The 25679-nt window shown below is 45.7% G+C and overlaps 1 protein-coding gene across 4 annotated transcripts in view; it reads left to right on the forward strand.

Moving 5' to 3' along the window:
• ptprua (protein tyrosine phosphatase receptor type Ua) overlaps positions 1 to 25679 on the forward strand; it is a 116978-nt gene that overhangs the window by 38059 nt on the left and 53240 nt on the right. The window lies entirely within an intron of this gene.

Genomic DNA, 25679 nt, shown 5'->3' on the forward strand with positions numbered 1-25679 from the left:
GTCCATATGCTGCTGACCATAGCGTCTAGCAGCATACGGTACAGAACACTGGCTGCAACTTGCTCCAGACTGTGCCACTGTTTGACAGAGTTCATGTGTGAAAAGCAACAGGTGGAATCGAGCGTCTGTTGTAAATTGGCTTCTTCGGGGGTCGTCTGAATCCGCCTCGTACTGTATCTGCAGCAGCGTTTACTCCTTTAACCTTCAAGTGAGCAATGGCCAGAATGGCAACATATGGCGGTTATCGGTGGCCGAAGGGAGGCGACGCGCCAAGGTTAAGCATTACAATGAGATGGGCGACTCAAAGCAAGGCCAGCGTCCTCCAGCAACACAATCCACTGCACAATAATACTGTAAGACGAGATATAAAAGAAACTGGAAACAGGAGATAAAGATTTAAACGGCAGCGTCAGGCAGGTCTGGGCTGTTTGGTGCAACCACGTTAAAGCACAGCGTTTCATGTTATACATTTTACAGACGTGAGCTGCTGATGATGTGCAGTTCGTCCTTGGTTGCTGAAATGGGCGCATCATCTCCAGCAGCATTAATGTGGACGTGTCTCTGTCAGTGTTCTGCTGCAGGTTCATTCTCCTCGTGTAATCGCTTTGTGAAGTGTTTATCCCGCCGCCACAGTCCAGCTCAGTGAAATGCGCTGCCGACCCGATGATAATGTAAACATAGCAAATTGAGGCATATTCGGTTGTTATCTCGCGACAACAATGGCGTGGTGAGTGGTTCTCCCCCTCCGGTCCTCCCTCTCGGGCTGTAAACATTCAGTGCCATGTTGGTTTAGATTATTTGTTTTCAAAGCCGAGAAGAAGATTTGTTGTTCAAACTCACCTGTACATCAGTATGGAGTGTAGACTGTTGTCAGAACAGCACAGAACTAAATGGCAGACATGAAATAGACATAATGAAACAGAGGAAGTTGCTAAAGACTGAACATCAGGATTTAATTTTCAAGTTAACTCATTGCCACGTCCTCCTATAGTTTATGAAGCGGGGGTTCGCCGATACATATTAAGTAAAAGCAATCATAAACCAAAAGGAAGCCCGAGTGTTTGTAGATATTTACCGAGTCTCCAAATAGAGTCATGAAAACCACAACACAGACACAATAAGCCATCAGCCCAGTACAAAGCAGCTTTTATGTGCTTTTCTGCCTGTCAGACTCTTCATTATTGGGGCTCTGTGAACGTTCTGGATAAAATAATGACACATTTAATAGAAAATAATTCCCCTACATCTTACTTTCCCGCAGTCAATTAGCAGAGGGACACTAGTCCAAATGCTTTCACAGCCGCTTAATTAAATCATTTCTGAATGAGGACCTAAAGGAAAGAAGACCACAGAAACTTAATAATTGTGTTGAAAGTGTTGTGAAAAAGTTTTGTGTTCCTGACAAAGGCACACCTCCCTCCACAGCGCCCGGGATCTTAAAAGAGGCACCCTGTCCCGTTCTTCTTTCCGACTCATAATTTATAAGTGGTCCTTTTTATTATATTTCCTTCTTGAATGAGCAGTGAACACCCATCTGATTCATGTTTTTTGGCTGCTCGCTCTTAAAAGACTCACCCAAGATGCCTTTGGTGCAAAGGCTGGAGAAGATCATAGATATGCGTCGGGATGCTAAATTACTTAAAGGATGGAGTCGTTCAGGCTGTCAGTCAGTCTGAACTGAGGCTCAGACGAGAAGGTGATGGGACTTTTACTAAACAGAGCCAGTTCTGCACAGCCATGAATGTACGGCCTTGTTCTGTGGACGTCAGTTCTTAAAGCTGCACTATATTAACAGCAGAGGGTCAAATTCATGTGATGCATCAGAAAATCATGTCCCATACGGTTATTACTGTAAGGACACTTTGCATTTAAAACCTGTTTGATCTACCAAGTAACTGTGTTACAGCAGCTTATTGTATGGTGTTCATCCTCACTGTGATGAGCAAAGTATCTGTCCATCTGTTGGTGAACACAGCAAAACATTCATCAGCTTACGAGCCAAAGTTGGATAAAGAAGGTCAAACTAAACTGAGAGTCAGTGTTGGAGTTAATTAACTGTGGACAGTTCATTTTACATGCCTCATTTATCAGTGTTGTGTGGGCCTGTTATTGTTGCGCTTCCCCCTGGTGGCCAATATCTATTAATTACTGCTTTAAGTTTTTATAACTACATGTTCCTGTTCCCAACCTGAAGAATAAATAGCAACTGCATAACATGAGTGAATTATGAACAAATATGCATCAATAATTAAAATTTCATGTCAGCGATAACTTTAATCAATTAGTTGAGAGCTGCAGTGGAGGATCACGTATTATACAATTAGTTTTCTTCATTAAACAAAAGAAAACCAACAAATGCTCTTAATGGTAAAACTGAAATTTAAGGATGTATTTAGTTTAACAGATTAAATCAGTCATTAATTATCAAAAAAAATACATACGTTTTTTTTTCACTAAAAGCTAATCAATTCAGATTTTCAACACGTCACCCATCAAAGCCTGTAAGTCGCGCTAGTAGTGACGCTGGTGCAGACACACAGTGGAATCTGGCTGCACTCACGATCAGCGATCACACTTTTCTCTCACTTAATGGGTCTTCAAGAAAAGTGTGAACGTGTTTATTCCCACTCCGGTTGAATGTTAATAGATGTTGATGTGGACTCGGTGCCAGTGTCTACATGCTCGCCGGGTTCCCTCCGTTGACTTATGCCAAACAATCTTATTACCTTGGGCCCTGCTCCATCAACAACCTCCTGACAGCTCGTTTTCCTCCATCCGTCCCTCAGCGCGCTCCCGTTTAAGTCTGCCGTGCGTCAACACAGGTGGCTGACATTTTTTACATATACGTTTATCTAAGGTGGTCTGGGGAAATATGCTTGGCGGGTTTTGGCGGCCGTCCACGGAAAAGCTTCGGCGGTTCACGGGAAGGAGCCGACATCCGATGGGATTTCGTAATTCATTCGTTATCCGACGGCGGTTCCGCTGTTCCGGGCACGGCCCCCCTACAGCGGGCCGGGTGTGTTAACAAACTCCCCGGGATTGGTGGTGTCTAGCACGGGTCAGCGCTAATTACACTTCCTGGTGCTCTTCAGGGGGCGGCTGTGCCACAGAAAAAGGAAAAAAAACACCCCGTTTTGATCTTCTCTTCATCCATTAGACGAGGTTGATCGGAGGCGGCATGAGCTCATGCTCGGATGACTTGAACGTTCCTGTCAGACGACGCTGGATGAGAGATGGAGGTTTGATACACAGCTGTGTGAGGTCCCATCATCAGAGGAACACGCTGTGCGGACTCGTACTCGTGGTAGAGACTCAATCACATGTAGTACTGTCTAAAATGTCTCTCACTGTAAATCTTAAAGCAATCGCTAAATAACAACTTGCGATTACATCTAGACGACAGCAGTTTAATCTAAACGAGCGAGATGTAAATGTAGATGTTTTTAGCTCCCTGTTAATTATTGAACTGCTTCAGTGGATCAAACTGGGTGAATAAAGATGAACAGGCTCCATCCGACTGGCTCAGCATTCACATTTAAAAGTTTCTCTCAAATAAGTGGTGGCTTTCTCTCAGGCTGTGTCGTGCAGTGCAGGCAGAGGTGACGGAGAGCGCGCGCTGCGTCGCGCGTCCCGTGAAATCTAGCAGCAATTAACGGAAGAAAGATGTTCGCGACGCGACGCAAACAAATCCAAGTTGTCTGGCAGTCGTTTATTTCATATCCGTGGAACCCGGTGTGCCATCGATCTGCTGTCAGCGAGCGCGTCTTTGTTCTGGAGGAAATAGGACCTTATCGTCTCCCGCGTGACGTCGGCCTCGCGGGGTTGTGTTTTTCATTGAGGAATATGCAAGGTCAGAGTATTTTTCCGAGGGGCGTCGCAAATATGCTTTTATCGCGAATCCTTCCAAGGGCTTCGAGTTGCTCCGCAGATGCTAAAGCGACTGCAATTGAGACAACAGCTTAGTTTATTAGAGGCCTGCAGTCGATAGTATTGATTCGCACCCACCAGCAAGTGGAATACCAACGACGTGAGGCATCGCCGCTGAAAGGGAACATGTTACACCTCTCTGCTCGGCGCTGTTTTATTCCTCATGATCGTGTTTTGTCTGAAGCCCTCAGCCGTCCTGTCAGCACTCGAATGTGGAATGCGAGATGCCATAGTTAAGCGTCTCGCGCTGTGGGAAAACAGACGTGCATGCGATGCTTAACGGGCGATACTTGTTGTTTTCTCCTAATGGTTCGACCTGAGCGGGTTCGCGCCGGCCTGAGTGAAGCAGCGTCAGAGGCCCTCGAAGGAGGTTTTATTTGAGTTGAATTAAATCGAACCCCTCACGGGACCCCTGAGAAATTGACTAAATTTACGTTAAGGTCCCAACGGGTTTCCTTGGAGACGTGCGACTTTATCTCGAGTGGAGGTTTTGTGGAGGTCAACGGGCTGTGGAGTAAAAGGGACGGGAACACGGCCAGTGTTCCAAAACCAACAAAATATCGCTTTTTGGACTTTATTCTGATTTGATCTGCTCACCAACACGCTCGTCGGTGTCGGCGGCACCAGGAGCTGTGACGCACGACTGATGGAGGCAATTAAGGCGGTTGAAAACGGCGTCTGCCTGCGGCGGGCTGGCTCAGAATCCTTCGGTCCTGGTCCAAGGAAGCTGTGGGACAGACAGACATGTGCATATTGATGCGAAGTCCAGGTCGCTGTTCAAGCAGAACGGCATCTGTCGATTTCAGAGCAATGAATCTGCTTAGAAATGAAGAAGAAGAAGAAGAGCCTGATCATCTCAAAAGCAGCAGAACCTGCCAGAGAAATCAAATGTTGTAATGTTGAACAAAGTGGCTACTTAATGAGCAGCCACAGACTCAAACGCATCAGCCAGTTTCTTTTCCACACAACATCCCAAAAAATATGCAAAACAACCTAACTCATAATGGTTAAATCCATATTGTGCACACAGCTACACTCCTCTCTCGGCATCTCCCTTTTCTAATAGCTAAACAATCGCTTCTAGATGAAGCTTTAATCCTATAACTAAATGCAGCATAAACCTAAACAATACTGTGTGTTGCAAACATTTGCTCTCATTAGCCGAGTCGACGTCTCTTTGATGATGAGCAAACGGAGGCTCAAGCTCTGCTAATTCACCGCTTCGTTGACAGACAGTTTGTAGTGTAGCATCGAAAAGCCGCTGTTAGTCAATTCACCTGCGGTGACGGTCAAAAGTGTGTCTGGGTCACGTCGGTGGCGCCGTCACCTCATCGGAACGCTATTTTTCCAGCGTGAGTCAACCAGGCACACATGTAAATCTATCTGAGAAGTGATTCACCGCACGGCGTGAACTTCACAAGAGCTGCCACTTTACAAAATGGTCAGAGTAATCGCTGCACTTGAAATTGCTAAAGTGTCGATATGTTTTTTTTTTCTTTGGTGGATAACTCTGTTTATGTACAACTTTCAAAACAAATATGAAAACACAAGTAGGGGTTTTATTTCTCCCTGTGTTGTAGGTTTAAAATTTTTATTGTAGCAGCGAGGAGAATAAAGGCCTTCACATTTAAAGGAAGAGCAGCAGGAGCACTATTATCTATGCATAGAGATGATGTTTTGTGGTATGGTTGCTTCACTCGGGCCTTTCATTTCAAACGGGGCAGAAATGCGAACACGGCTCCCGGACGAGAAGGCGTCGTTAGCGGCGGCCAGGCTTCGGCATAAATCACACGTGAGCTCCGAGCGCCGCCGCGGTGCCGGTGCAAAACGGCCAAAGTCGCGTCCGGGAGGGAGAGAGAGGCAGAAGATGAGCAGACTTCTGAGACTCTGCGACCGTCAACCCCCGTTAGGACTTGAACACGATGCTACTTGCTGAGCGGAGCTTCAAACTGTTTATGTTGTCTTGCTACCGACACACACACACACACACACACACACACACACACACACACACACACACACACACACACACACACACACACACACACACACCACCCCTTTGGACCGGCCTCTCCCCGCTGGGGCTGCTGCTGAACACTGCTGCCTTTGATGGTCCAGGGCCTAGAGTCGAAAAACTAACTAGAGGAGGCAGAATAACCCTTTGCATTTAAATGGAACATTAACAGAAGGCAGTTTCTCTTCGTCCGACGACTTATTTGAGTTCGTCAGCTCTGAGGAGTCCGTTGACGTGGAGGTGGAGTAAGTCTTATATGCTGCTGAGGAACATATTCATAAACATGTCACAAACGTCTTCACCGCATGAATAGCAGCTTTGATAGTTTGTTCAGGAAGCAGCTCTGAAGACATTTGACCATTAAATGGCAGAAACCATTGTATGTTGCCATAGCAACAAAAAACATGTTTGGGAGATGATAGATTTGGATAAATGATCTCTATATCTAGAAGTAATTATATTCTCGACTAGGCTCAACTACTGTACAGAGATTATTATTGATATTTTGGTGTTCTTTAAATCTGATTTAACTTGCAGTGCTTTGAGTTAATAAGTCCAACAATTTGTTTATTCTTTCCTGTAACATGATGGGAGTGAACTAATATTTGAGGGAATATGCTTTCTTTCAGACATAGAATGATGAGGACAGGTGTGAACAGCCTTGTCCGCTTGTGATCTGATTATGATACGTTTATACAGTAGAACTCACTCTGACACTGACAGACTTTTGGGATCCAGCTCTGCAATAATCACACTCCAACTCTTCAAGTAATGATTAATTTTCCAAGCACATAAAAGGTTGTGGACCAGTAAGAACACCGACGCTTTCCACAAGCTGTCTCTGTCTCTGTCATAGTCGGCTGCGGAGGGAAAGATGTTGCTGACTCGTCACTTGTTCTTTGTGAAATTGGGACACTTGTCATGGCGCTTGTCGTCTCCTCCAAGGTTCTAAATTTACTTCCTCTCATTGGACCCGGGGGAACATAAACCCTGTGTGTGTCCTAGAAGAGACCTGTTGGGCCTGGTAGACCACCAGCAGATCACAAACGGGCTCAAGAAATGAAAACGGGCTGAAAACATACAGTGAAAAGCAGGGAGGTGATGTGTTTTGGGGGAAACTGATGTGTCTGAGCTCAGAGGAACATTCAGGAGCAACAAAGGTTTTCTCTTTTATCACTGCAGCGAGAATTCTCCATGTGGAACTTTTACCTGCCTGTTCCCTTCTTATCGTCGTGTGCCACATTGAATGATAAAGGCTCCAGACAAACTGTGAAATTGCACTTTGCAGTAGAAGACGACTGCCGATAACAAAAACCACCTAAAGGTCGAGCGTCGTGTTCTCCAGTGTGGAGTGGCACATATTCAGCTCTCATCAAGGAGTGAATGCACATTACTCTTTTGTAAATACTAGGCACTAGGATGTTAAAGCACATGTGCACTGGTTTAGTATGCTCTTGATTTCTGTTGCACGCTGTAATGGTTTGAGTAGTTTTTGGAAACACCAAATAGATGTGGAACATCTGGACACATCTGTCTGGACTTTGACAACTCCTGACTGTCATGGAAAAACATGTATATACAAAGCTGTTGTTGTTAGTGAGCTTACAGTTCCAATGGCGAGGCATTCGGGGACAGCGTGGTACGCAGGTCATCAGCGATAACAACCAATCAGGGCATCGTTTACGCTCGCCCCCACCTGTCACTCGGCCTCATATTACACAAAGTGTGCGTCCTCAGAAAACTTCCAGATGTTTCGTCTGGTTTTCTTTCCATGCAGAATGAGGCTTCACGCGACGGCGAATGGGTCAGCGGCAGCCGCCTCTCTAAGCTCTGTTCACTTTAGGCACGGTGCTGGAGTGGGTTTGCATTATTTATTAGCTTTGCCGACACTTCAATATTTGTTGAGCTTTTAACACCTGGTATTAACGGCGTGTGCGCCGCGAGCGACTCGACCTGCAACCTTCTACTCTCGGTCGTTCCGTCACCGGGCTCTGACTACTTCATCTGGGGTTTTGTGCATCACTTTACATGCTTGATAGCTGATAGTCTCTCTATTAGCTGACATCACACAGCAGTAGTCATTTAAAACAGACGCGCATGTCAATATCTATAGTAAAGCTCCGAACTAAAGAGCCTTTGTTGAACAGGGGCTGAGAGCGTTCGGCCATGTTTTCACGTGTATTTCTGGCAACAATGTTCCCGAATAAAGTATACAATATAAATGCAAATGTCCCGCGAGTCAACGGCGCTGGAGTGCGGACTGGGAATGAGGGTACTTGGCTGTGCAGCGAGTGCTGCGGCTAATAGCTCGTAGTGTGATTAGGGTTCGCCTCGGGTTAAGCTGCTTACACTCAAACGTCCTGACCACAAATATCTCTGCACGCACAAGTTGGTGAAACAATTATGCATTACCATACAGACAGCAGGAATATAGCATGTGTAAGCTCTTAGAGGTTATAATAACTGTGAAAGCAAGAAGCAGTGGATGTAAAATTTCACGATTAAAGGTGGAGTTTAATTACTGGGAGTGTTGATGCTTGTTCTAATTCGACGTGTGTTTGTCCCTTTTATCCAACCTGTATTTTTCCTCATCCCCTTCCTCTGGCTTTTGTTCTGTCCATGTATAATTCATATAATATACGCTGCCCCCCTCCTCTGGTACATTTCCTGCCCTCCTTCTCTCGTCCCATCCCTCAGGTGCGTTTGCGCTATCTTTAGGTAATATTTCCATATCCCCGTCGTCACTGTCAGTGTAATTGATATATTATATATTATAGGTTCCACAGTTAGGATGAGTCATTTGCATATAATGGGCTGATAACTGATGTAGTAATGAAAGCCCGGAGCGGCGCGCGGGACGGACGAAGCGTGCGAGACTAATGACCGCTTAAATAATGCACAGTAAGTGATATTTTCCAGCCAGATCAAAACCTCCGGAGCCGCGTAGTGAGTCAAAGGAGAAGAGACGGGAAATCTACAGTTTGAAGGCCTCCAGAACAAAGTCAGAACCCTTCAAAGAACTTTGCCCTGAGTGCTTTGACTAATACTTGCTCCGTGATCCGCGGTCCCGAAAGACCAAACGGAAGAAGAGGGAGGTTACGTTTTATCGTCCGTATCGGGGATAATTCCGTGACTAAAAGACACTAATTAGTATGTGAAGCCCTTAACGGGAACAGGCCTGAAGCTGATGCAACGTGGTGACTTTCAGGTACTTTCAGGTAATTGGCAAAAAAGTTGGGACGATGTGTAAAAACCCAGATTTTGATCCCAATAGAGCATAAACAAAAGTTGTAACTGGGACATTTTAACATTGGAAAAATATGAGCTTATTTACAATTTGATGCCAGCAACACATCTTAAAAAAAAATGTTGATGAGGGGCTGCAGCAAATCCAAAATGAGTACAGGTGCGTTTAAGCTAAGTCGGGTAGTTGTCAATAAGCCGAGACTTTAAAGATCCCACCGTCTCCAGGTGAAATGCTCTCTGGTCTCCGGACCTGAAGCGTTTGTGTGTTTTAACCACGACTAGGTTTTCTCCTGCAGAGAAGCTTGTAGCTGTTCCGCCTCCCATCGAGTTTGGCCCCTATTGTCCGTTAATTAAACCGACTAAGGAGCTTCTTTCCGTGCCTCTGGTTCAATCGCTCAGCTGCTCCCACGGTGCTACGAGCCCGGTGCTGCATCATTTCACTCAGACGCCAGCATTCTCTGTTCTGGGTGATATTAGACTGTATCAGACTTCCCACGGCGCCAGTGTCTCCTTCTTGCTGGAAACGCTTCTCATATAACAACTTTTTCTTTTTCCTTAAACGGCGCTGTTCAGATAGTGATTTCCTTTTTGAATCTGTTTGTTTTATCCTCGAGTTCAGCCCTCCACTAAATTACCCGCATCCCGCTGCCTCGGTGCACAAAATACCTATAACAAGGCCAACTCATGACTTTTAAGCAGGGCCGACACACCGGATGAGTGTGCGCGCTGCACATTAGCCTTTGCTTAGACTGACGAGAGCTCTCTGCTAGAAGAACGCGCAGAACTGCATCATTTCCCGAGACGGTGGACCTGACAAAGTGGGGAGATTACACGTTTTCACATTAATCACTGACTTTATGCCTCTCAGACAGAAGGCTTGATGTTGAATGCAAAGGTCTTGTTTTCATGTCGCTACATATTTGTGTGTTATGAATGTGGCTGCAAGCTGTAGTTGAATGCTACACTGTAAAAAGTGTTGACAAATACATCTGGTGCAGGTGGTTCAGGGGGTTCATCAGGATTTTCTCCTGGGACGCGTCTCCTGGAGGTGTTTTCACTGGACCAGGGTTGACTGGGAACACGGTGGAGAGGTTTAACATCTGCCTCGCGATCTCGTCAAAGGCACCAGAAAATCACTGGCGACACGTTCGTTCTCGTCTGCATCATCAATAATCAACCTGCTCAGTTTACAGTATGCTCATTATTTCTTACGTTTCTTACGACGTTACATTTTATAAATGACATTCATCCTCATCCTCAGATAAAACTGATTTATTGAGGTCAATGTGCAGCACGTGGGGAGGTTAATGGCTATGACACTCTTGTTGATCAATTTCCTTCCTCTCATTGTCTGAAACATGAGACAAAGCTGTAATTAGTCCACGTGTGAACACACAAAGGTGACTGTTACTGTATGTTTGTTTTGCATCTATATAAATCTGCGAATGCTTCTCTAGCTGCTTTGCATTTGTGTTCAGATGCTTATTAGTACACACATACGATCCCCCTGGTTCATACAGTAACAGCCCCGCGCGCTGCCACTCATCGGACCCTCCCTCCGCCACTCCCCTCTCCTGCTCCGTTTCCCTTCAGCCCATGTGGTGCGTATCAGTTGATCCCGCGGTTGCCTGACTCTCTTAATTCCCCGTCCCCGTCTGCGGCCGATGGCTTCTCCTCGGCTGCCGGTTGTCGTCGGTGGCCGTGCGGCGGCTGTCTCTTCCCCCCCGAGTGGCTGATAAAAACCCCGCTTCTCCCAGTGGGATGACACAGGAGGGGTTATCGGACGTGGAGCAGGCGGCCCCCGGTGCGAGTAATTGGCTTCTTCTTCTTCTTCTTTGTCGTCTCGCTCGCCGCCGCCGGCTGACGGGCGCCTGTCGCTATCTCTCGCTCCCTTTCATTCGCTCATCTCGGATACGGTGGAATTGAAAGTTTTGTAGGATTAAAATGTGAAATGCTGCAGCTAAACATGCTGCACTCTGTCTGTAGCAGCTGTCTCTCATGCAGATGTGAGGTCTGGTTCTGGGGATGGAACTTTAAAACTTTAAGTCAATCCTAGTTTCACTTCTTTTTTTGCTTTAACTTAATGATGTTTGCTGGTAATATTTCCTTTACATCACGAGTCTGCTCTAATTACACACGCGTAACGGAGACGTGTCATCCTTTACCTGTCACTTGCTCCTTTACTTTCTCTCTTCCAACAGGAACACTTTCATTCAGTCATTATCTCCCCGTCTCCTGCAGTTTGCAGCTTTTCAATCACTCCAGACGAGCCGCCGTTATTGAAACCTTCCGCTCTCCGCACATATGTTGCACATTAAAAGCTTCCATGCAGCTCAAAAGACATAATCCCTTTGAAACATCCGTTTGATTGCACTTATGGCTGCTTTCAAATGCGTCCATCCTGTTGTGGTGGGCCTGATAATCTTCCCTGGAGAGAGATTTTCAACACGGGCACGGAGAATAACCAAAGTGAATAAACTGATGAAATTGAATGAAATAGCTGATATAAATAAATGAAGTTGGGTTGCTGCATGCTTTTCTTTTTGAATTACTGCTGAAGCCTTACATTTGTTAATATATAATGTTTCTGTCTTTAATTTGGCTTTCATTCTAATAACAAAAGAACTGCCTCATGTTCTACATCTGGGTCTGGTGGGACTTTCTGACAATATAACTTGCACATTTCCTGCACTCGCAAAACCTAACTTCGTTTCACAGCAGCTCAAGAAATAAACCTCCACAGAAAATCTCGTTTTATTGACGGTTACCTAGCAACGTGCCAGAATCTACGCTTGAATTAATTAGTCGTTTAAAACTAAGTGAGAAACTCACAACAGCAGCTTTGCAAGTACGCCCTCAGGTATTGTTTCTGAAGAGCTGCCATTTAACACCAGGACGTTTTCAATGTTTTTATTAAACTTGTTCAGAACCTAGACGTGTGGTCATATACCCTATTCCTTTTTTAACCACATTCTCCTGTCCTACAACTCTAATGTTGTACAATAAATGACAAACAGAACATACATTATAATGGTAAAACAGTAATGAAATGTTAAGGTCATTTAAGAGTTTAAATGTTTCCTTTTGTCATTTTCGTCTTACTTTACACATAAATCTCAGAGACATTTATATCTGCAAATCCACAATGTCTTCTTTCTGTACTTGCACTCGTTTGTCTCCTTGTCTTTGACGCACTTCCTGGTTGTTAAAGTGAAGCGTCTGAGAGGCTATTGGCCACTTGGAGCAATACTGGGAGGTGCAACAATGGGCAGCTTGCGCTTCTACGCTGTGTTTGGGGGTTGGGGGTTGCTTTTGCTTTCTCCCCCGGCGCCTCTTTATGCTGAGATGAACTGACACGCTCTCCTGGAGCAGCCGTTGGAGGAAGCGGAGGGGAGATCTTTACGTGGCAGGCCCGATCCAGACTTCAGGATGTGCCGCTGCAGGCTGCCATCTTTAACCAGGAGCTGCAGCTCCCGCGGAGCCGAATGCAGGAGTTTGATTGGGCTGCCCACACTGGATAGAGCTGCAGGCTTACATGCATGACAGACGTTGTTGCTGTATTTTTTCCTTAAGGCTAGAGCGAAACAAAAGAAAGAGGGCCGACCTTGTAGTGACCTCGGCTTTGCTGCTCTCTGTTGCAAAAATAAATCCTACAAAGAATTTCCTAATTTTTAAAGTTACAAAACCAATTACGTTTGCGTTGTCATTTCTTAACAATATCTTAGATAAGCAAGGTAATTTATTCTATACAGTTTAAATTGGATGTGCAGCAGTCCCTTCTGATTGGATCAATTTACTCAAACGTGGGTTTTTCAGCTCCCACAGCATCAGGACGGGTGAAGATCGACACAACGATGCCACACGGCGATAAGCAGAGCTTATTTCCCCAAACAGGTGGATAATTAATTGGATGAAAGAGGATTGTGTAATGCTGTTTTCCACAGTCTTTAACCACCCTCGTCCTGGGACTGCTGACCTGACCGAGCCTGAGACAAGTGCACATCGCCGCGACGGCGTCCTCTCTTCTGCTCCAGCGAGTCCTCTATCTCGCTTCGTTTTCCTCTTTCACACGAAAATTCTATAAAGATAAAGTAAGTGAGCGATAAAGTAATTAAAAGTCGGGGTAGTTTCTCTTTTCGCCGTGCATCGAATTAGTTCCTGGAGTAATTTTTGCTTCAATTGGTCTTTGAATGCTGCTTTTATCCATATCTCTAAAAGGAGAAGGAATGAATTGCTATTAAATTTGTTCAGGTCTTTACTTTCCTTTGTTCTAACTCCCCTTTAATTGGGATGAGGGTCCTGACAAGTGCGTGAATCTGTTTAAAAGTTTCACCCGAGCAAAGAATCCTTTCCAAATCCATAACTTCTCATCTGAAAACGTGTGATCGCCACTGCCTCTGGGTTTGGGGCACATCTGTCTACATCTGGATGCTTTTCCCCTCTCTCACCTTCCCCGTCACCTTCAAGATGCTGATGCTCGATTAAACACATGACTGTAAGAAACACATTTTCCACCAACATGCATTTGGTTGTTTATTTACTGCAGCATTGACTTTTAAAAAGCGAAGCTGGCATTAAACGTGGTCCGACCCTCCCTTTGTACAACTGTGAGTGAAGAAAGTTCGATAGTAATTATAAAATGTTTGAATCCCTTTTTATATGCGTTCGAAGAAGCTGGCATTAGTATTTCTACGACCGTATAAAAATCGTGTTTGGGCAGATTAAAATCAGCCTGCGTTTGTTTTTCCGCGTGAGCTCAGCCATCACTCATCGCTCGGCTCCGCAGTGATTTTTCATCTCAGCACTTTGAGCTCTGTCATTGTTCAGAGCACAGAACACGGTTGTGATTAATAGAGTCTATAATGCACCGAGCTTATATACCTCCCTCCGTCTGTCTACGCTGTCATAAATAAAATGAAAAGTAATGCAAGTAGCAGGTGGATAGATACAGTAAGTTACCCTGATGAAAAACGAGACGCTAGACTGGAATGTCACACTAAAGCAAGTAAAGCTGCACAGAATATGAAATTCTATAAAGATTTTCATCCTCTAATGTTCTTTGTATAAGAATACTACATATACTCTGTGTGGTTATTCATCTAAGGTTATATATGACCATATTTCTTCTTAACTACAGACAAGTGAGGTCCTTCTGTGTGATGGATGTTGTGTAATATGTCTCTGGTCTGTGGAAAAACCAGCCTTCAAATCAGTGTTTAGGAATATTCTTGCCAGAGATTTAAATACCGTAATTTCCAGACTATGATCTGCTACCTTTTTCACGTGCTTTGAACCTTGCATTTTAAACAACGATGCGGCTAATTTGTGGATTTTACCGTTTTACAAGCTTCATGCAGCCCACTGCGCGCTTTCTCATTGTTATGTTAGTGTTGAGAATGTTCAGTGTGCTCTTACTAGCAGTGTTACGGTACAGGTTTTTTTTTTTTTTTTTTTTTTTTTTTTGGATGCACCCGTATGTGATTAACTTGCTGACCGCGTCTGATGGACAGAGCTGACGGAGCGGATTCTTCTTTCTGCCTTAAATAAATGGATTGTGAAGATGTTTCACTTATTCTTGCCTGCAAACCACGCAGGGGCTGCTGCGCTCAACAGAAGCTAAAACAATCACCAACTTAAAAGAAGTCGGGTCGAAAAGGCCTGTCCATCAGGGCACAGACTCTGGCACGAGCTACCTCCGGAAAATGTCAACAAAACAGCAAAAGAAAGACAGAGAAAGTGTGTCACGAAGTCATTGTGAGGCCAAAAACGACGACTTAGTGGTTTTAATGCACAGAACGCAGCAGTGGATAATGAACAATTGCTTTTGTGGTAAACTGCGGTAGTTTTTTTTCTCTTTTTAATCCAGCCTTATTATAGGCACTACTACTTATTTAATTAAAATGTATATGTATATGTATTATATGTATTTATTATTTATATTTTTCATATGAGGCCGTAAATGAACTAACTCTGGAAACCTCTGGAAGGTCACATGAGCCGGAGCATGTGGAGTAAGAACTTAAGTCCAGTCCAACCTGGAGGAGTGGCGCAATAATTCCTTTATCGCACAATTGGCAGTTGGAACCAGACTGGTCAACTTTTAATTGGACCCAAATGTATTCAGGAACACGCACCACATAAGCTTATTATTAACTGGAATCTTAAAGGCATTAAAACTAGATTGGAAGACGAGTCGCACTAAACTTGAACTTGGAGCTACAGAATAGTCAGTGAGTGGGTCTGCGGCTTAGAGGCTGGTTGTTTGACTTCATGAGAGAAGCCAGTGACTCAATACAGTAATAATAATATGATAGATAATAATGTCTTTCCTGATCTGTTTTATTAGTTTAATCAGCAGAAGTTGGGGATGTTCATTTAGCAGGTGTTTGACCATCATCTAAATCAATGAGCAAATTACAGTGTATGAAATGAGAAGTAGTGAAGAGTGGTGACAGTTGTTACATTTGAACCGGACCAGGACATGTTAAAATGATCAACCTCATCTGGTGATGCCAGAGGAAACCACTGCTATTTGCCGTCATTCTCTCAGGAAATATTTTTCCATTAGATAAAAGAAATCATGGTTACTCGGATATTAATATTAATAGAATTTAATTTGTTGTGCTGTTGAAAAAACCCACTTGTTGATCATCTTAGCACAAGCTAAAGGGCTGGTGGAGCACCATTAGACCTCAATATATATCTTTACTCAATTGAACTCTCATTATTAAATGTGTCCTAATTTTCAGACCATACAGTTTTTTTCATTTAATACATCTTTCTTTCGCCCTTCTACATCCTACTCGTTCTGCTCTTGTTGAGCCGGGCTTGTTTTTAGACCTTGTCAGTGTCAACAAAACTTGAGTGGAACGTTATGAGAAAGTGTCTTCCCGCCAACGGGATCTCATTATTTTCAAGGTGCCCCGATTCCTCCGTAGCGGGAACAGCAGCACTTTCGCCTGCTTTGCAGTGGACAAAAACCAAAACAAAACCAAAAAAAACACTGCAATGTGTTCTAGGACTCCACGGAAGGCACATGCTGATTGGATTTTATTATTTGCTGCACTTTGGGGACTTTTAGTTAAAAAACACACAGCTGTATTTAGCTTAAATGCAGATGTTTTATATTTTACCATATGGGCCAAATGAAGCTGTTTCTTTGACATGCCGGTGCAGCGTGACCCTGTCGGCAGATATTTCAGACAGGAGAGCAGAGCTAATCGGGATCATGTGACGCTTTATTATGCAGATGTGCAGAGACGGCGACTCCTAAACCGACGGAGCCGCTCCCTAATTCATCACTGTCGCTTTGGGTGCGTGCGCGTACGTCACGCGGCCGCCCGAGTGTCCGCGCGGCGGCCGGCGGCGCTGATTGATCGCCCGTCTGCACGTTCCTGGGGCCACGGAGCACCCGTCGGGCTTCTCAGAGCCTTGATTAAAGCGGAGCGTGCCCCCTTAGACGTCGCTCCTTCGCTTTCATTCTTCTCCACTCCACAGATTAATTTAACTGTCTCCCACATTCATCCGTCTGCTCAGTACTTTATTCTTTATTTTTCTTGACCTTTGACCTTTCTCTTCTTTCTCTGGTTAACGAGTTCAGTAAAGCTTATGTTCTATTCCTTTAGACAACCAAAAGTTTATGCTCACGGTTTCGGCAATAAAATCATATATGCATCATCTGAATCGCTTCATCCTCCTAAGATTCTTGACCACCCATTAACATGCACACTTACAGACATCTTAGAGATTCCAATTAACCTGACTGCATGGGAGGAAGCGGGAGAGAAGCCATGCAGACATGGGGGGAACTCATATATTATGCTCCATTCTTAGTGGTTGGTTAGGGTTTCCTCACCATACAGTGTATATATATTTTGAAATAAAATATATTGTAGATGTTATATATGTCTAATATTTAATCAATTAAGATACTGTAACATTATTTACTTGTCCCATTAAAAACTAAATTGTTTGATAAACAAAAGTAAATAAAATTGTGGGTCAACGCTGTCTTGACTTCACATCTGGTTCACATCTTGACATCTTTTATCTGGTGCCGTCAGCCATTTTCAGACATTCTCCTTCCAGCTGTTCAAGTAACGTCCACGTGCAAATTCAGCAGGTGATTATGTGGAGGCTTAAGACTGATTCCTGCTCAGTTGCTGTGCTCAGCACAACACTGGAAAGTCTCGCTTCAGCGTGCTGCAAACCAAATGTCCACAGTCTCCTGTAGGAACCAGAAATGATCCGGATGAGACGAACCGGAAGGTGGTGAGCAGATGTGCGTCCGGGAGCAAAGGCTGCTTTTTTCCGCTGCGCAGCTGCTGAAGGCATCGCACTGGACCGCTCCTCATAGGGTTTAAGAGGAAATCCATACCGATTCCCACGAAGCTGCATTTGTTTTGAGTGTGACATCTAATGGACATCATCTGCTGTAAAAGCATTGATCTGGGAGGGGCCGCGAGTGAAAACATCAGTCGATACAAGGCCGCGGAGCAGACGTTTCCCCTTCGTCTGGATCGCTCTGCTTTGTAAAGGCCAAACCGACTTAACAGAGCAATTTATTACGTCTCGCTGTGCCTCTTCCCCTCCCCGTTCTCCTCCTTCTGTTCCACATCCGGTGTGCTGCGCTCTGTGGAAGCGGCGGCGGACGGCTGTGAATCCGTCTTCCGCCAAAACGGAGCGTTCCCCACGACGGCTACCGGCTCCGATCGTCCTGTAGCTTTACATTATTTATCTCCCAGCTGACAACTCGCGCCCGTATTGACTGCTCCGCCGCCCCCGCTGGTATTCCGGCTGTCGCCCCGCTGCCGCAGCCCATTTGCCCCGCATTACCATATCCAGACCCCCGGGGGGGCCTGGAGTTCTCCACTTTCAGGAGCCTTCAGACCTCTCTGCATCCAGCCTTCACCCCTTGTAGGAGGCGAAATTTTGGAAAATAATAAAAAAAAAAAATAAAAAAAAATACTTCCCACTCGCCAGTGGCCCGAGCACATTAGCTCCAGTATTACTGTAGCGCTGCATAACAAACACTGTCTGACCTTGATCCCAACTACAGTGAAGGCGCTCATCACACGAACACACACCAGTCTCCCTCCGTCTCAGGTCAAGGGGCAGTAATGTATTGTTTCCCATCCCTCGTGGTTTTCCTGCATCATCTCTCCCTCCTGTCATGGATTAATTGGATTTTTGACCCAGTTCCAGTTTGCTCCCCTCCTCCTCCCGGGGCTCCGCTTGGGTGCCGTCATGAGATTTTGTAAAGTACTCGTCTCGTACGTGAGTGTGTGTGTGTGTGTGTGTGTGTGTGTGTGTGTCACCTCTTTTGCACTCTGTAGGGACTCTTTGTTGTCTCCCTCGTCACCCCCCCCACCCCCCCACCCCCCCCCTCCCCATCGGAGGGCAACAGCCAGCGAACAAAGCCAGACCCCCTCTTCTTGCACAAAGACACCCCCCGTGCTCCGTTCCAACCACTTGCTGCTTTGTCACAACTTTAACAGCCGCTACCAGCACTGTTGTTGTGTTGGTATTTGGGGACCACGCTTAGGAGGCTGCCGGCCTTCAGCTGGTCTGTGCTTCACTGCAAAGGGGAAGAGACGGCATTATCCTGAAAAGTCGTGTCTGTGCGTCTTATTTCTTGTTCTACCTCTGTCCCCTTGAATCAAGCCCCAGCTTTTTCTAATAAAACCGACGCGAAGGCCGCAGTGGGATGCTTTCACTGCTTTTCATGCAGCTGATCGTGCAGTTTGGTCAAAAGGTTCTTTCTTTCCGTAACCCGTCGTCCGCTCCGGAGCGGATTTCACCATCCGGCGCGTGATGTCTTCCTTCGCCGGGGAAAATAATGAATGTAATTGCCCAAACTTTGTGCAGATATTTCCCTGTGGGCTTTCATCAGGATTTCTCATCTGCGCATTTGCTTGTAATTACAGACCTGAGGCAACCGTGAGTGCGGGGTCAGCTTTCACAGTCCCTTTATAGACACTCGTCTGATTTGTAGTCGGTCGGACGCCCCTGCTCTCACCGCTGGCGAACGCGAGGATTAAGAGTTCTGCTCATAAATGTCAAATGATGGATTTGAGAACAGCATGCGCTCTGCCTCCATCTTCAACCGTGATGCTTATTATGCTGATTTATTGCTATTGATTTCAATTTCCAAGGCTTTTTTTTTTCTTTTTGCTGGAAGCTCTACCATCAAACTTGCAGCCATGCAGGATGTGAATTAAGATCCCAGGGATCACAAATGCCGTTCAGTTCGCTGGCAGAGCGGTGATTTTCCAGCGAGCGCGTCAGGGTCTGAAAGCAAATGAACTCTGCGAACGGCTGCTTTTTGTTTGGCCTGTTTGAATCCCGCGGTGGGGCCCCATTGGCTGGTTTTGTTTCCCCTCGCGGCCAATTGTGCGAGGCGTGACCGATTTTGAACAACTCCCAGTCACGGCGTCGCGTGTGGCGCGTTAAACGGCGTGAGTCCCAAGAGGGAGATTTGAAAGGCCGCCGTCAGTTAACGGTTTTCCTTTCACCGATTTAAAATTTAAAACACCCTGGCCTTTTCTTTTCCGACGGGGCGCCATGTGTTTCGGCCTTGAGATTAGGGTCACGTGCGGGTTCATTGTCATTTAAAAAGCCGCGGTAGATGTTGTAGACCAGTATCGGTGTGCCCCCTACTGCCAGACTGAAGCTCTGAGACACTGTAATTTTAAAAACCGTTTGGATCATAAAGATGAGGTTTTTCCAAGTGATGGATCTAACTGTAATATTGTAAGCAAAACGTCTCTCGAAGGGTTAATCACGGGCTGTAATGAAATATCTAATATACCCCAAAACTGGACATTTAAAGTAAAACCTCTTATAAGCTCATTTAATCTGACTCTTCATAATGTTATGTATTTCAGTGTGATCTCTCTCTCTCATTCATGCTGATCTAGTTCATGCTTGAATCCTCGTATCAGCCCAAGCTGTTACTGTCGAACCCAGTCATTGTTGCCGTGGTTTGACTTTACACTAACCCTCCCCGTGCATGTTCTCCCGGGGGTCAGAGCTCTGTGGCCAGGTGGAGGAGAGAAGGGCCTGAAAGTGATCTGGACCAGATGGTGACCCCTCCTCCAGATGCTCCTGCAGCACAGTAGCACTGTAACAGATACGGGCTCACGGAGGCAGCTTGAGCGTGGAGGTCGAAGTGGGCTTTCATCCTCCAGCCTGTCAGATCCTGGACCCCCTCTTCCTGTTTCCTCCTCCACACAGACACACTGCAGCTCTGCACCAAGTCATGGAAATCTGGTTTCGCTCTCAAACGTCCCACCTTCCTCTCATGGTTTTTATCAGTGAGGGGCAAACACAGCCACCAAGCCAGAGTTATCTTGAGAGGAGATGAGTTTGGGGGATGAAAAGCTTTGTTTGTCTTTACCGAGCAGCACGCAAGTCCGCTTTTATCGATCGGTCGCTTCCTCCTCTCACTTCAGATTACTTTACTTGGGTACTTTTCCCCGTCTTGCACTGCAACGTGACTTCCACCTACAGGATGCTGCAGGACTCCTCTTTCTCTCTCTCGGCTGCACCGCGTCATCTAAGAGATATCGCCAGGCGCCTTCCACAGATCAGATGCATTTTCAGTTCGATTAAGGTTCGGTTTGTGACTTAGACAGTCAACCTCCCTACTTTGTTCTGTCTCTGTTCTCCTGTTTCCACACTCCCAATTTCATGCTTCGACCCTTGATTTATTTTATTATTTCGCTTTTTACTTTTATCTCTTCTAATGATGTTCTTTTTGTATCCCATGCTTTAGAATTACTAATGATGTCACTTTCTTCCATCGCTTCTGTTCTCAGATGTTGTTATTTACCTTGGTCATCCATTACTGTCTAAGATGCTCATCAAAACTGTGTTTGTTTTTTTATTACTCATTAGAACAAATGCCATCTTCTAGAAGCCATTGAAGGACTGTTTAAACAATAATTCACCCCTGACCAACATAAAACTTTTACCAGTTGCAAGTTTAAATACTTTTGTGAGACTTAGTGTTTAATCATAAATAAAATAACAAACATAGAATAACAATGACAATAAAAGCATTTTTGACATTCTGTGGCCACTTTAACATTTAAACAATGTCTAAACACAAATTAAAGATTCCTAACACATTAAATATGTTGAAGGCATGTGAACTATGCAGAACTGGATGTTTGGAGCACACGCCATGTGCTGTGTCATAATGGAGTAGCTGCATAGCTTCTGTTTTGCATATAATGTATAGTAGTGCTTTACGCTATGTTCTTTACCTATTGTTAGAAATAGGCTTGACATTGATTGTACTCAGGAGAGTAGAGCTCATCTTGTCCAGAGTGATATGCAGGATGCTGCTAAATGCATTGTACAGTAAATGGCCCTATACTGTACAGTACATGTAGTAATACCCTTCAGAGTAGGAGAGGCCTCGGGGGAGAGGTGGCTTCTGCTCTACAGTAACTGCTAGTGCAGGATGTCCCTATCTGAGCCCAGATTCCCCCCACAGAGCAAACGGAAGGAGCAGGGAAATGAAATGCTCTGTTTACTAAATGACCAGAAAAACCTGGAAGAAATAGAGCAGAGAGCGAGAGGGGGGGGGGCAAGAAGCGCAGAGAGAGCACTAACTCCCCAAAAGGCCTCCGGGATGCCGAGATGAAACACACAGTAGATCACAGAAGTTAGATGAAGAGGCTGAGGATGGGTGGTATGTATCAGGATGCAGCGGAGGGGCGGGAGGCTGGTGGTGGTGTGAGGGAGAACAGTCGGCCCACACAGCGTCGCTGGGCGGCTGCTAATGCACTATTGATTTCAGCTGTTGAGATTCCCCCTCATCCCGAGTCCACTTCCATCCACTCATGTCTCTGTCGGCCACGAGCATCGCTGGCGTGCGGTTTGGTTCGGGATGAGCGTTATATGTAGTTTAGGGGAGGCAACAAGTGCATGTTGGTGGGAGGCTGTGCTGCAGCGCGGGTGGTCAAAAGGCAGGGACGCAACTTATGCCCGGGGTCATGAACCACAAGCAGCCAATCAGATTTGTCTGCTAGAACCCAGCAGGTGTAAAATGAGAAAAAATGCTGACTTTTGTTTCAGCTTTACTGTATTCATATGTGATATCACATCTACTGTATGGATGCTCGGGATTTGCCCGTTTGAATGGAGTCCAGAACTTAAACGTTACATAAGAGCAGCTCCGTTATTTCTGTGTGCATGTTTGACTGAAGTGCGCCCTTGACATGAGTGTTCGGGGTCAGCGAACGCATCAGATCCTCTCTAGAACAGGAGTAATGTGTGGGTGTGTAGTCCCACAGCAATACCACAACAGCTCTGGTGCTCCGGTCGGTGATGTGGCATTTGCATAGAGTATGAAAGCGCTCGGTGTTGGCACATGGCGGTCAGGACGCGGCCCTAATCTCCGAAGCGTCTGCGTGGAAACACAAAAACGACTCCGTTGTTGTCGGTGGTCTCCAGGTCGTCTGCCGGGCTCCGAGCCTCACCTGGGGAATTCATTATCTCCAGCCATCGACTGCAGTCGGGCTTGTATTGTTCGCGGGGCGTTTAGGTGCTGTCAGTGTCGCATTCATGACCAGCTGCTGTTGGTTTGCAGATTTCCCATTTGCACCGTGTAAGCGCTGTGTCTCACTTTGTAAATGGCAAAATCTGCATTGCCTTTTGGCTCCAGTAAACAAGCCCAGTGTTCCTGCCACACACACACACACACACACACACACACACACACACACACACACACACACTAGCCAGAGACACAAACACAGAGCCCAGTCAGTCTCCTCCCAATCATCCACGTTCGCCGCACTTCACTTGTCTGGTATCAGCGATATCATCTGAGGTCACCGTGGCTCAGGGTTGCAATATCACAAACAAAAAAAAGCGAAAGAAAGCAAATGAAGATCTGAAAGAACAAATTCAGAGTCCAAATTGAAAAGCGTGGATGACCTTCTCCACATGCCCTGGAGGAGGAGGAGGAGGAGGAGGAGGAGGAGGGTTGAGCACAGTCCAGCTCACTCCCATCTACAGTATCATGCAATCTGGATCACACACACAACATCACACCGCTGGTGGAGGTGGAGGTAGAAAGTGTTTCTGATAAAATTTTGATTAAAAAGCGTCAACTGCTGCTCGGCCGTTTCCGAGGGAAGATGTTGTCGTGGTGCAAAATGAGGCCGCCCGAGTTTTACAAAGTGTTACTGATGACAGCAAAGCTCACATAAATGATGGAGACGAACATAAAGATAAAAGTCCCCGTATCTCTCTCTCTCTCTCTCTGCTGCTGCAGACCCCCCCTCCTCCTCCTTTACTCCCCAACTGCCTCCTCTCCAATTTTTCTTAGTGTAACTGTGATAAAAGCAGGCAGACCTATGACTCAGGTTCCCACCCCTCATTCTGATATGAATTCAGGGAGCCGAGGCTGTCCCCTAATCTCTTAATGCATGTTCCCTCGCCCTTGGCAGGGTCATGGGAGGAATAGATGGAGCCTTATCAGCTTTAATGGATTTATGGAGAAATTCTCTGCATTGGGTGTAGTTTTTTCTTTCACCCTTCGTGTGTGTGTGTGTGTGTGTGTGTGTGTGTGTGTGTGTGTGTGTGTGTGTGTGTGTGTACAGTACAGTATGTTTCGTGTGTGCCCTCAAGGATGTTAAGTAAGGTTATTAGAGCTGCTTGTCTCTCGGATGATGTTGTGAATTTGATGAATTTTTCAATTATGGCATCAATCATGTTGACCTACTCCATAACGCCCAGCGCTCTATTAATGAAAAGGACAGAATACAATGCTGCCTGTTCCATAACTTAGAACTGCAGCAACCAATAAAACAAATAATATGACATCAATGGAGCTTTCAGTCAAATGCAGGAGGTCCAACTTCTGTAACCTTCTGTTTGCAAAGCAGCCAGCAGCTCCAGGTGAATGCTAACAATGCTAATGTTGCTCCCATTCACGTGTCTTCCTGAACTGATCCATGCCTCCGTGTGTGACATCAGTGATTCAGCTCTGTTGTAGTCACAGCAGTAAAGTGCCACTTCACATTCTTTTATTTACTCTGCCTTGCAGAACTAAGTGCCTCCTCGTTTTACTTAAAATAGTGGAGCACTTGCTGTTGAGAGCACGAACCTTCATTCCGACAATAAACCTTTATTTTGGCGCATTCAAAAGCAAATATTTGATGCAACACAACACAGCGGTTTTGAAAAGTAAAACTATTTGACTTTCAGATTTGTGCTCAAAACTGTCAACGGTGAACATGGACGTACATTGGTCTCGGCTAGAGAGGCCAGCACACCCCCACACGTTAATAGAGCAAAAAGTATAAAAATGCAGGTGAAAACAGAGAGGACTTTCTTTCTGTCACACATCTGAGTGGAACGCAGGATGTTTCTCGTTATGCTGCAGTTAATAGGCAGTGGGATGTGGAAGTCTGCCTTGATGTCATGAGGATGCTCACTCATTTAGCCACTGGGTGGGTTCAAGTGACCCGGCGGCGACTGGAGCCTTTGCTTTGTGCTCAAACATATTTTAATACAATACATTTGGTGTTCAACTCCTCAGCTGTTCTCAGTGAGGTGCTGTCACAAGGATAGCTGGAGTCTCGCCCTCCAACAATGAGGGGGGTCTGGTTCTCGTAGCTAAGAAAAAGCAATTTAGCCACAGAGCTCCCCTGAGAACGTGCACATCAAAGCAGCGGCGGCGGTGGTGATGGTGGCGGGGGGTGGGGGAGGAGGCCCGTGGGTGGTGGTGGGAGGGCGACTGAGCCGCGATCCGCTCGGCATGGCCTTGGCGAGCAGGTGCCGGAGAGGAGAAGTGTCCGCGGCGTCCGCGTATCCCGAGAAATCTCAGAGGACGGCGGCTCCTCGCTTTCGCAGGACAATCCTGGCAGTTTGACGTGTGATCTGCGACGGAGCCGAGGGAGGGGACGGACGGCGGCCAGGAGGCTTTGTGACATGCTTTTTTGAATCTCTCTTTATCCAGATTGTGTTGGAGGCGACACGGCTTCTGACCTTCCTCCTCTGTCTTCCTTTAAACCTGGAGGCTAAACAGCCCTGTGGCCCTGAGCAGACAGACTCCAGGCTACACAGTAAAACCACACTGGTTCTTGTCTTTGAATAGCTATTGCACGGGTGAGACACCAAACACACACTACACTTAATGTAATTGACTTTGTTTTTACATTTGCCTAAACAAGCGTGGTTTGTTTTTTTCTGCGCATATAAAAAAGTAAAAAGATCAGCTCCAGTTTGTTATGAGTGCACTAGGCTGTAAGATTTCAAATAACAGCAACAATTACTTCCTGGGATGTTTCTTATGCTTGATGAAAACGAGTCCACGCGTCGCCCAAAAGACCTTCACTAGGCTTCTTTGATACTCCACAGCACAAACAGAAAACAGATGGTGAATTGTTTTTGTGTAAATGGATTAAGCTTATTTAGAGTTTAGTCAATGTGAATGAAACCGGAGCCGCTGGAAAATGGAGGATGAGGAGTG

The sequence above is a fragment of the Betta splendens genome, chromosome 11 (assembly GCF_900634795.4).
Source record: "Betta splendens chromosome 11, fBetSpl5.4, whole genome shotgun sequence".
Taxonomy (NCBI): Eukaryota; Metazoa; Chordata; class Actinopteri; order Anabantiformes; family Osphronemidae; genus Betta; species Betta splendens.